Source organism: Carassius carassius, chromosome 6, assembly GCF_963082965.1.
Source record: "Carassius carassius chromosome 6, fCarCar2.1, whole genome shotgun sequence".
NCBI classification, from domain to species: Eukaryota; Metazoa; Chordata; class Actinopteri; order Cypriniformes; family Cyprinidae; genus Carassius; species Carassius carassius.
Window position 1 is genome coordinate 3,081,487 of NC_081760.1, and position 6,991 is coordinate 3,088,477.

A 6,991-nucleotide genomic window follows, 5' to 3' on the forward strand; every position below is an offset into this window, starting at 1 on the left:
TGTGCCGCCTTGTGTTGCCTTATTAATGTTGAAATGAACTCAAAAGTGTCATTATTTCAGGATTTGCTCGCCCTCATGTTGTTCCAGACTTGAATGACTGGCTTCTGCGTGAACATAAGACTTTGGAGAATGTTGGTAACTGAACAGTTTTGGTTACCGTTGACTTTCATTAAATGGATTAAAAAAATAATTCTTAAAATATATTTTTAGAAGAAAGAAAGTCAAACCAGTTTAGAATGACATGAGGGCAGGTAAATGATGACAAGAGTTAAAATTTTGGGCCAAACTATCCTTTTAAATGCTGCTTACTAGTATATTCCCAACCATGTCTTAAGATTGACACTGTGTCCTATGAAGAGGTAATGTTTGAAAAAAAAAAAAAAAATTATGTTCAAAGACTATTCATGTGATTTGGGTCATTATGTTGAAACTTTTGAACTCAATAACTGGAAAAGTCCAAAAAAAAAAGACAAGTGAGTCACTGTGTACACCACTAGATGGCTTTGTGAAAGTGAATGGAGGAAAAAGGGAAGGCTTGTGTTATCTCAGAATGTTCAGTGTTGTGTCAGCTGGGCCTGCGCACTCATTTACACACAAAACAGGACAATTTACTGGAATGAACCCCTCTCACACCATGCCTCTGTGTGTGTTTCTAACTTTAGGAACATTCTAACTATCCTCTGGGGACACAGTTGCTAAAAGATGCATCCAGAAATTGGCAAAATCTCAGAAAAACAATTTGATAACATCCTCAAAGATAAACGTAAATGTCAAAAATGTGAAAGTGTTTTTAAAAGAAAAAATCATTTTCTTTTAGAATTTTGGTTGGTATTCATTTTTATTTTCAGTCAGGTTTAACAGAAGTGATGTAAGCTGATGTAGAATTTGTGCAATAAACGTAATCTGAAAAGCGGGTCGAGATAGAGAGGAGAACGATTGTTCAAACAGTGCGGAGGTTTAAACGCACACACCCTGCTTTCATCCCACAATCCCCCTACACACACACACAACCCAAATATCCCCTTTACATGCATACACATTACCTACAGATTCTAATGAACAGCACAGCACTGTCACCTTTCTATATTTAAAATTTTTATTGTCAAGTAACTTTTACTCACAGTATTTCTGTAAATGTACAGTAGCTTTTAGACAGTTTTGCAGATTACATCTATTTTGCTGCATTTAGTTTGTAGTTGATTTATAGTCTGGTGGACAAAATCAGACTTCATTTATTCATTAAGGTGTGAATCGTATTAAGTCATCAAAGTTTCTTGGTTATGAATTGAGATTCTGTGATATGCCCATCTTGGGAGAGTCAGTGTATGGGATTTGAGAGTATAGAGTTATATGCATGAGACCTGTGTAAGGGTGAGAAAAAGCGCAAACAACTTTGATAACAGTTTTGTTCAAAAGTGCAGCCAGAGGACAAGGTCACCCTCATACAGTCAAAATATACTCTTTGCCACTTTGTTCATCTTTTCTTAAAGTGGGAAGGTTTTGTGATTAATGTAGAGCTGATATCCACCTCACAAAATCGTTTGCAACATGTTAAACTCTGTCTTAATGACACTATGAAAATGTGCATTTGGGAACTGTGCAATGATGAGGACTGAAAAATAGCTTACATTTAATAATTCAACAGACACGGCCAGTATTTTCTAAAATTTGACAATTTTGTATAAGTCTCCAGATTTTTTGTTGTTGTTAATTTACCTTAGATTTTACATTTACATTTACATTTCTGCAATGTCATACATTTGCAGTTATGCCAAAATTCCAGTTTCTGCAATCAAATGTCAGAGATTTCAATATTAACTTAAACATTTTCCATCAATTTCAAACTAATGAACTCAAAATAAAAACATTTAACATTTCCTGCCAAAGAAATGAATACTCTTAAATATCAAAGATACATTAAGTTGATCAAAAGTAAGGACATTTATAATGTTACAATAATGTTTCTTTATTTATTTATTCATGTTAAACTGTGTTGTAATGTGAATTTGGGAACTGTATGAAAAAAAACATTACAATAATGTATATTTTATATGTTTTTTTATTAAAAATAGTTGCTGTTCTTTTAAACTTTTTTTATTTTCATCAAATATCCCCCCCCCCCCCCCCCCCCAAAAAAAAACACAAGCGTTTTTCAACTGTGGTAAGTAACAACTGTTTCTTGTGCACCAATCAGCATATTGGAGTTATGGCTGCTCAGACTGAATCTCTGGCATCACAGAAATAAATGTAAAATGTGATAGTATTTTACAAAATTATAGTTTTCACTGTATTTTTATTGTAATAAATGCAGCCTTGCTGAACCAGAGACTTCTTTCAAATTTTTTTTAAAAACACTTACTGACCACCAATTTTAAAGTAAATGAAACTTGAATGAAAACTCCATTAAGCTTTAGCCACTGAAGCACAACCTCAATAATATTCATTTCTGGGTGTGTGTATGTGTTTTGGGTTGAGGGGGTGTTGCATGTATGTTTTGGGCCTGCAAATTACCTATTGTGTGTATGTTTTGGGCTGCATGTTAATGTGTGTGTGTGTGAGAGAGAGTGTGTGACTGTATTCCCCCTCTTCAGACAGGAGTGTGATTGGCTTTAAACAGATTAACATTCTAACGGTCAGAGTTTCAAATCCACCCAGTAACAAAGAACAAAAACGTCTCAGGTTACGAATGTACCCTTTGTTCCTTGAGTAAGGAACGAGACACTGCGTCCTCTAGGGGTCGCTATGGGGAACACCTCGTCGTGACCCGTGTCTGAAGCATACAATGAAAAAACGCCAACGTGTTGGCCGGCGACAGCCTCTAATGTCACTACCGGCGCGACCATAAATAAGCGCCTGGAGAGCACGTCATTTACTTCTTCGTCTGAAGCTTGCGTCCGAAGCATGGCTTAGGAAGCTAGAGGACGCAGTGTCTCGTTCCCTACTCAGGGAACCAAGGTTACATTCGTAACCTGAGACGTTCCCTTTCAAGTGAATTTCGAACTGCGTCCTCTAGGGGTCGCTATGGGGAACAGTATACCCACGCCGCCATGCTGAGGGGAGTGCAGGCCAGAACCATGGCAAACACTAAGTACCAACTTTACCATTTCCATGGGAGTTGCCCCTGGGACGTTTAGACGGCTGTCTGTGACATTATCCCTTACGGCCAGAGGCCTAGGCTACATACCCAACTAACCTGTTAGGGCCTCGACCCAGGGTAGAGCTCAAGGCTTGGAATCAAGAAGGATTCCTTTAAAGGGATATGGCTAAGAACCCAGTATTTATACAAGGTCTCGCCTGTCACACAGGGTTAACCACTTGCTCTCGCACAAGCTTGCTGAAAATTCTGTCTCAAAAGATCCCTAGCAGCAACACCCTGTTTAGATGGTTATCCGAGGATACATGGGTGGAAGGGGGCCCAAGATGAACGGGGCTTTTACCAACTCAAGAAAGGACACGAAGCAACCGCGCGAAGCCCTCACCATAAAGGATTTAAGAAAGAACGCAGAGCACTAGCGTGCGAACTTACCACAGTGTGGATTTCAGAAAGTGCACAAAGACCTCGCGTGTACACTTACCATAACATGGATTTCGAAATACTGTTCAAAGGAGGGGCTCTCGTGGCACTTTGATCGAGCCTCTCACAAATGGAATGGTGCAAAACAGTATGTTTGAGAGTCATCAACCCAATCTGAGCGCTCTGGGGGAAAAAACAGAGAACTCCGTCTCATATGAGAGGAGAACTCCGAATTTAGAGTAGTGCGCTCATAGGCGACCTTCCTTGGAAAAGGGGAGCGCTGCTAACTACCACGAGAAACACCCAGATATCCCCTCAACATTGAGGGAGCTCTGGATTGGAAAACGGTCTTAAAAACCTCTACGAAGCTACGGGTTGTGCCTTCTCAGAGATCACACCTACAGCCTCTAAGCTCCATGCGGGGGCGCACCCTCCGCCTGCGAGAGGAGATCTCTCCTGACAGGAACCTCCCATGGAGTACCGTCAAAAAATAGTAATCAGGCCCAGGAATCGTACATGGCCAGAACGGGGCTACTAACAGCAGCCGAACAACGTCCCGGCGCACTCTCTCCAGAACTCCCGGGTGCAGAGCAATCGGGGGAAAAACCCTACAGATGAAGCCTCGGCTATGTCTGTACAATGGCGTCCAGCCCCATTGGAGCTGGATGAGTCAGAGGAAGCCAGAGAGGACAGCGCGATGCTCTCTTGAGTCGCAACAGATCCACCAGAGTCTGGCCAACCCCTACAACTCTGCTTCATCACCTCAGTGTGAAGCCGCCATTTCCCTGGGCCTTGGCCCCTGGCTCAACAGGATGTCTGTTCCCATATTAAGATGCCCAGGAATGTGACTGCTCTCAGCGAGAGGAGTTCTCCCTGGGACCACCGTTGAGGGACTTAAGCGGCCAGGAGGCCCCTTAGGGTGATCTGGCTGGGCATCCATGAAATTCCCTGCAGTGCTGAGCCAGCTTTGATGATCAGCGAGGCTCCCGCAGAAGCCTGTGACCTCGGCCGCCTAATACCGGAGCACTGTAAAAACTATTTTTTTTTTTAGTCGACACATAACCACCAGCAATTTAATACACAAGTATACACAGAAAGGGTTACAATTTTACTTACCCACCCTCCTCAAGGGGCGCCTCCTTTTAGTCCGGACCATCAGTAAGGTGGTTGTTCTGTGAACATAAAACCATCCAAAACATCATAAGTTCAGCATAGAAGACTGTTATGCAAGAAATTCCCCACCTAACCTCAATTAGGTGGAGAGCTGGTGGTTACAGGGGAATTAGGCATAGGAGGATAAAAAACAGAAGTTAAAAAACACCCAAGGGAATGAGTAGCTACGTTAGGTATCGCTCCGATTCGGACGAGAACGCTGCCACGTCTGAATCACATCCCTCAGGTCCTGCTTACCTCCTCGTGACCCACGATTCCTCTTACCCTTACCTGTCGGCGGGGGAGGAGCGTGAGCCGCAACACTAGCCTTCTGCGCCTGTCTTTGATCCTCAGATCGAGACGGGCCAGGACCACTATATTGTTCGGGCTTGGACCTGGACCTTCGTGGAATGAGGGATTTAAAGGCAGCTGAGTGCGCCCTTGCCTCCCTGAACTTCTCGACCACTGTCTCAACGGAGTTACCGAAAAGTTCGGAAGGCGAGACCGGAGCATCGAGAAGAAAGCTCTTTTCTTTCCTAACGATGTCTGCCAGGTTCACCCACAGATGTCTCTCCGTTACCACCATGGCCGCCATAGACCTACCCATGGCGGAGGCGGCCTGCTTGGTAGCACGAAGAGAGAGGTCTGTGGTGCGGCGCAGCTCGCCCCCTCAAGGAAATCGCGTGCGTGCTCTTCACCCAAACAAGAGACGCAAAGACTGGGTGTGTCATCAGGTGTCAAATAACGCCGACACGGATGTACACACTGTCTAAACGCCTTACTAGTGGATGCCATGATAAACAGAGAAAAATCGCTCTTACCGTGGTCGTTCTCTCAGAATGCACGCTTCAAACAAAACAGTCAATGAAGACGAAGAAGATAAATGACGTGCTCTCCGGGCGCTTATTTATAGTCGTGTCGGTAGTGCAGCAGAGGCTGTCGCCGGCCAACGCGTTGGCATTTTTTCATTGTATGCTTCAGACACGGGTCACGACGAGGTGTTCCCCATAGCGACCCCTAGAGGACACAGTTCGAAGTTTCCTTGAAAGGGAACTGCTCATTAAAGCATGCTGACCCTACCGCATGTTCCCTCCTTTTCCTTTGAATATTTCATTTATTTTTTCTCTCCACCTGGCCTTTATGTTCAGATGAGTATATATAATTAGTCTCACATTTATATCTTACTTATCATTTTGTTTCAGCTGCATCATGCCTGCACATCCGGCTTAAGATAACTGTTTGACTGTATTAATTTATTTTTGTAATGCAACTTTCAACTTCCCCCTCATATTTCAGTAAATTATAAAGTCCAATACTAGACTAACATGTCATTTGTTTATATATTTTATAGTTTATATATCATGTGTATATATTATTATTATTTTATTATTATTCACTTTGAGGCTGGAAAAGGCTTTCATAGCAATATCATAAAACATATATAATAACATAATAAACATTCTTGGTCTAGTTCATGTTGATTTTGCTGTGTCACTTTAGTGCATAATGACTCTGCAACCAGAGATGAGGAATGTGATTTTGTCCACTCCTACTGCTTTACCTATGTGCAATTCACCTGCAAGTCATGTACAGCATTGAGAAAGTGTTTCTGATCTCTCTCTCTCTCTCTCTCTCTCTCTGTCTGTCTTGTTTTCTCTTTGCATTGTCTCTCTGTTGAGCAAGAAGAAGGTGTGTTGAATGCATTGATTGTATGAAAGGTGTTTCTGTGTTAGAATAAATAGAACTCTTCTCAGAGACTTGTATTTCTCACATGGTGGTTGGTTCATTTATTTTTGTTTACAGTCAAGTTTAGGGAATCTATGGTTTATTGAACCATTTTAATTAGTGATTATAGTTATTAGATGAATAATTTGTTTGCCTGGGAAGATGATGGAATATATTGTGAATGATATGACAGGGGCAGTTCACCAAAAAATTAAACTTCTCAAGTTGTTTAAATTCTGTACACTGAAAAAAGAAGAAGAAAAAATTGTGTAGAATATTTTTTTTATTTTTTAATAAAAAAACAAAGATATGGTACACTTTGAGCTAGACACTGAACATGAAATTTTGAAAAAGAAAGACTGAGATAATATTTTCTTGTTGAAGCATACTCCGATAATCTTTGATTTACAAAGACTGAAAGATGTTTCGCAAGTTCGGAAGTATTGATTTTTATTGAAAGGTAAATAAATATTTGAAGTATTTCAAAAAAAAAAAAAAATATATATATATATATACATTTAATTATTTCTTAGTCAGTTATTTTAATTAACTACATATTAAAGAACTACTTAATAGAGGGTTAGGGTTTGGTTTTGGGTT